We start from the raw sequence: 6,221 nt of genomic DNA on the forward strand, positions 1-6,221 counted from the left end.
GAAGAGTGCAGTGGGCACAGGTGAGAGTACCCTAAATATACGCGGAACAAGTGAATGCATGCTTAGGGAGCCCCCTTACTGTCGATGGGGAATAGAGGGTTATTTATAAGAATCTAATTATATCTGAGGAAAAAAAAACCCTATTAAGTCCATTTGTTCTTTGGAGGTTGTTTAAAGTTCTCTGATAGTCGGCTGTCTCTTCGTGTCTATATATACAGTTCATGTCCAACACCCAAGTGAAATGTCATATTGGTTTATGGTGTTTGGACCATAAACTACTGTTATCTTTCTCCTTCAAATGCCGTACCTCACTGCTTGCTGTTCTCTTACTGAGTTCAGCGTCCTCTCTCTCCCCTTTTATAGTTGTGGATGTGCCTGGAATATTCCCTGAGGCCTTGGCCTGACTTCCCTCTGTAGCTCCCTCTGCAGCGGGTGCCATTAAACCCGGGACACGGCACACACTCAATAAATAGTTTTGAAATGAGTTGCTTGTGAAAATCCACTTTTTTTCCAAAAGATTCTATGGCTTATCGCAGAGTGATAGAGCAATGTTTAGCCGAAATTGACATTATTGTTTTCCTGACGTGTTTAGGAGGCTTTTACGAAACAACTATAATGCAAAAGACAGCACAGGTCCCTCTATGCTATGTTATTTCTGACATTTTTTATTTCAGCTGCTTTTGGGGAACTAATTTATGTTCCATCTAGTGTGAACTCAGAGATACAATGGCACATCCTCGTATCATCTGCTGTTTAAATAAGTAAGCTTCTTGCTTTGGCATTCAATACCCAATCCAACTCACGCGTTTATCAGTTTGAGTTTGCTCTTCAGAAAAAAAAAAAAAACTTGCTGAGAAATTTGATCTGTAGCAACAGAAAATTATATTTCTTTTAAAAAATGGTAACTGATGACCCACACAGTCTCAGATACTCTCAAGCCCTGAGAAGGCCTGGCTGTCTCTTGGAAATCGGAACTGAGAGTCACAATGGCTTCCTTTGCTTAGGTGAGGGGAAAGGTGGATTCTTCACATTGGCTTTCTAGCCCCACGTGGGTCCTTTCCTTTCTGTGAGGTTTTTGTTTTGTTGTTGTTTGTTTTTTTCTAGGTAAAGGAATAAGCGACTTGAAATCTCAGAGCCCACATGGCATCTTGGGCAGCACAAGCTGGAAGTCTGGAAGAAATCTTCCCCCAGGGAGTTCCATGTCCCTCATCCCAGGCTGCTGAGTGCTGATTGTCCTTGTCCTTAAGGGCTGAGGCTCCCGAATGGCCCGGTGCTCCCCTCCTGAGCCAGAATGACTTTTAAGGAGAGAATTCCTTAGATCCTGTGAGGCATCCTAGCATTTCCTAAATAATTCTGTGCTGTGTCAGCACTCCTTTATTCTGTGAATATCTGCAGGGCCCTTTAACCAAGAAGTATAATCTCCAAGTAGGTATTCAGTTTTGGACAGACTGATTTTTTGCAAAAAAATCAGGAGCCTTTGAGAACATCTAGGCAATGAGACTTTGGAGTTTTCCAGTCTAGCATTTTGTGAGGGACAGTCACCAGTGAGACGGCTGGGGTGATTCCATGATGCTAATGTACACATATCTGTCTTCTTTTAGTATTCATTTATCCTCCCCTCTTGATAACTGTTGTCGAGAAATGTTTAAATTTACTTATATTTTCTGATTACATCCAAGGAACTCTCATATATTACAGCCACAACTAGAATCCAGGCCAATACATTTCACCTGTGGGTTTCTGCAGGCATTTCCTAAACATTCTTCACCTGCAGTCCAAGGCTGACGTCAAATGCTGCCAGGCTGTTCCTTGTTCTACTGTAATCACGGTAATTCCCCTTCAGAAAACGCCTGTGGTACCCCTTGTCCTCATGGGGCCTCGCAGACATTCCCTCTTCCCTTCCAAGACTTCATCATGTGGCCTCTCTTATGCGCTCCCACAGGTGACATTTTGTGTGTACCTCGTCACAATGCTGATCACGGTGTACAGAGACGTATTCACCTCCTTTTTGTCACAACAGATTAGAAGGTGCCTGAAGACTAGAACTTCATCTTATTCATCTCCATGTTCCCATCCCCTAGTTTAAGTATCACACAGCAGGGTTCAGTTAACATTTACTAAGTTAGTGACTATGTGGTCCGACAATTAAGTTCGTGAACTTGTTGCTAATGATGCTGCTAACCTTTTTTGCTATCAGAGGGATTATTCATTATGAATTTGCACCAACTGGACAAACAGTTAACCAAGTTTACTATTTGGAAGTGCTGAAAAGGCTGCGTGAAAAAAGTTAGACGATCTGAACTTTTTGCCAACAATTCATGGCTTTTGCATCACCACAATGCACCAGCTCACATGGCACTGGCTGTGAGGGAGTTTTTAGCCAGTAAACAAATAACTGTATTGGAATACCCACCCTACTCACCTGATCTGGCCTCCAATGACTTCTTCAAGCAAATATTGAAAGAAAGACATTTTGATGACATTCAGGACATCAAGGGTAATACGACAACAGCTCTGATGACCATTATAGAAAAAGAGTTCCAAAATTGCTTTGAAGGGTAGAGTAGGCGCTGGCTTTGGCGCATAGCTTCCCAAGGGGAGTGTACTTCGAAGGTGACCGTAGTGATATTCAACAATGAGGTATGTAGCACTTTTTCTAGGATGAGTTCACGAACTTAATTATCTGACCTCTTATATACAACTAGAAAGCTCTCTAAGTCAGCGGTTCTCAACCTGTGGGTCGCGACCCCTTTGGGGGTCGAACGATCCTTTCGCAGGGGTCGCCTAAGACCATCGGAAAACAAAAAGATATTTACATTACGATTCATAACAGTAGCAAAATTACAGTTATAGAGTAGCAACGAAAATAATTTTACGGTTGGGGGTCACCACAACATGAGGAACTGTATTAAGGGGTCACGGCATTAGGAAGGTTGAGAACCGCTGCTAAGTCCTTTCTTTACCACATAATGGAAGCATACCTAATTAGGTAAATAAATTGGAGAACATAAGCATCCTCAGGAAAATGCTAAGCATTGCATAATGAAAAGATATTTCTAGTATTTACTATTTTAGATTGGGAGAGACATTCACAAGAAACCATAATGGTTCAGCGTTTTGAAAACTTGCCTTACACTCAGTATGTAAGCACGTCTTACTTTCTGCCACGTCAATGTGCTCCTACCCATAGCTCCTCAGAATTTCTGGAACTGCTTAGTTCTCAGTGATTTAGCTCTCTCCTGCCCTTAGCTACCAAACCCTCAAGCCTCATCTTGGGTGCAGCATTACATGACACTGATGAAATAAAACTTTCAACTGAGGGAGTCCAAATAAGATTGTTACATATAAGAAGGAAAATATTAAGAGAGAGCTTTAAAAATTATATGGAAACACATGAAATATCATAAGTAAGCATATGCTGTTATGGCTTACATTTGTATTTCATGGAATCTTAAACATTTGGCAGCACCTTAGGATTTACGTAGTAATTTTTTTTATTTGTGTTTGTCAGTAAACTAGGTTTTTTAATTAACCAAAAGTTGTAGGAAAAGGAGGCGGAGAGGAGAAAGGATCTAATAAAATGTGGCTTGTCCCTAGACGTGACCTGTGGAGCTCTTTTTTATTTGTTGTTCCTCATGTTGGGCCGTCTCCTGGGAATTAAATACAAACACCTTCCAGACCTAGAAGGCTCTGCAAGATTTGTCCCTTGTCCACCACTACAGCCTAATCCATCTTGACGCTCCCCCTTGTGCGGTATTCTGTGTTTCTCAGTTACACCCATGTCTTTCCTTCTGCAAACATTTCTTTATTCTACCCAGATCCTTTTTTCCTTCAGAGCTTCACACATCAAATTCATTCTCATCATCATATCTCAGCTTAAGTGCCATGTTCCTTAGAGAGAGACCATCTGTGACCTCCTCAGATAAGGATAAGTTCCTCCATTACTGTCTGGTCATCCCTTGTTTTAACCTTGACTTCTACTTTGTGCCCCCTAGGTGAAGAGGAACCTAGACCTGCCTCTAGGATGAAGCTTGTGAATGTCAGACCAGAACTAATATTCTGGTTAACTGAATGCATTTGACCTCTTCTAGAATCCGTGTCAAGGATATGATTTAGGAATTTTTTTTTTTTTTTGTAAAGGGAGGCAGTTAGCATGAAAACATCTCATTCAAGATGGAAGCCCAAACATGATGAGCCTTTGTACAGATGAACCTTTATTAAGAAAAAGAAAAATTGTGGGAAATTTGAGGAAAAGTACAACCAAAATAACTTTCAATAGATGGTGGTCTGTAATTTTTTTTATTTTTTTCCTTTCTTATGTGATATCCTTTCATTAAAACAAGCTGGTTTAACGAATATGGTACGGTACCTGATTCCTGACCACAGTGCTATCTCTTACAGGTGAAAGACCCAGGCCATCAGCAAGCAGGTGACAGATAGGTTGGTGTGCTTGGAGTTAGGTTATTGCTGACTGGGATACAAATATTTACTCCCTTGTTTAATGGGTGTTCACTGTGGGCACCACTTAGTCTTTATCACACTGAATATTACTTGTTGCCTTTCTGAAACTTTTAGTCCAGAACAATTGTAAAAACGGGTCCCATCCCAGAAGGAATTTCATTAGACAAAGCAAGACAAATGTGAAGTTATAGAGTGTATGATATTAGGGAAAAAAATGAGGATTTTCACACACACACACACACACACACACACACGAATGGCATCGATGATGAAGCTAAGGTTTAAATGTCTAGATTCTGAAGAATGATGGTGCCCCAGACAGAGAAGTGCATGGTGGGAAATCCACGGTGATATCTAAGAAGAGACAAGGAGGTCTGTTTTAAACACCCTGAGTTTGGGTGATGATTGGCAGTTGAGTGGAAATGGACCATGAAATGGCCATCCACACAGGTGGAGCTGGGTAGGTTTGGGTTTGGCCATATAACTTTTTAAACAAAGCCCTGTGTTAAGCACACAGGTTAGCCTAGTACCTGGAACTTAACAGAAGCTTAAAAAAAAAAACAAAAACGTTTGCTGTTAGCATTATTAGCATAGAATTCAGTTTTAAATACTAACTGGATGAGAGGAGAAATGCACGCTAAATGGGCGGGAGGTGATGGATTGGGGGGAAGCAAGTGTGCTTGAGTGAACCGGAAAACACAGGTGCTGACCGAACAAGCCTGTGCCCACGTAACCATTAGCTGAGGATCGACTGTTCAGGATGGCTACGGGAAGCAGGGCGAGCTCCTTCGGCAGAACGAGGAAAACGTTAAGGAACACACCTGGCCGCGATCTATTTACCTCCTTAACCTCTAGGACGGAACGCGCAGCCATCAGGTGAAATCAAGCCCCGGGGCAGGGAGAGGCAAGCAAAGCGTGCTCCACGCCCCCCGCTGCGGCGCGTCCTAAATACCTGCGCGGACCCCCTTCCCCACCTCCGGAGGGTCTTCCGTCCCAGCCCGCGCGTAAATCATACACCTCGGAAGTTTTGCATTAGAGAGACCAGCAGGGGAGGACATTTTCTGCAAGTAAAGAAAGTGGAACTAGGGCAGTCGGAGGAGACCGAAAGGGCAAAACTATCACGCAAGGAAACTGTAAGTTCTGTGTAGTTTTATGACTTTGCCTTCCTGCCTCAGGAGCTCCATGGATCGCGGCTTCCGGGACCGCTTGGGGCGGGGGCGGGGGAGGAGGGCGCTTTCAAACAGTCTCGAAACTCTCCTCGCGCTCCGCGCTTTCAGATGCAAATACCTCGCCCCGAGATGGACGGGCTGCGGCCCCGCCCACCCTCCCCGCTCCTCAAGATTTTCCTGCGAAGGACTCCATCTGCACGGATCTGTCAGGAGGGCGCTGGAGGAGGGGCGCGCGTGTGTGCGCGCGTGTGTGTGCGCGCGTGGCGGCGGAGCGGCTGCCTCTCCAACAGCCCTCACTGGGTCTCCGGGAAGTGGCCAAGTCGCAGTGATTCCCAGGGCCGGCCGCGCACGCCCGTGGCTGCAGGCGCCCGCCGCCGACCGTCCTCACCTGATCCGCTCCCGCCCGCCCGGGCCGGGCCCCGGCACCCTCCCTCCTCGTCTCCGGCTCTCGCCCTCTGTCTGGACGCGCGCTCCCGCTGCTTCGGACCTGGTGTCCGAGCCGCCCGGGGGAGCCAGCGGGGCCCCTCGGAGCCCGGGGGGCACGGGCCCGGGGCGCCGGCGGCCGGGGCAGGGCCCGGCGCCCGCGCCCCG

The sequence above is a fragment of the Hipposideros armiger genome, unplaced genomic scaffold (genome assembly GCF_001890085.2).
Source record: "Hipposideros armiger isolate ML-2016 unplaced genomic scaffold, ASM189008v1 scaffold_642, whole genome shotgun sequence".
Taxonomy (NCBI): domain Eukaryota; kingdom Metazoa; phylum Chordata; class Mammalia; order Chiroptera; family Hipposideridae; genus Hipposideros; species Hipposideros armiger.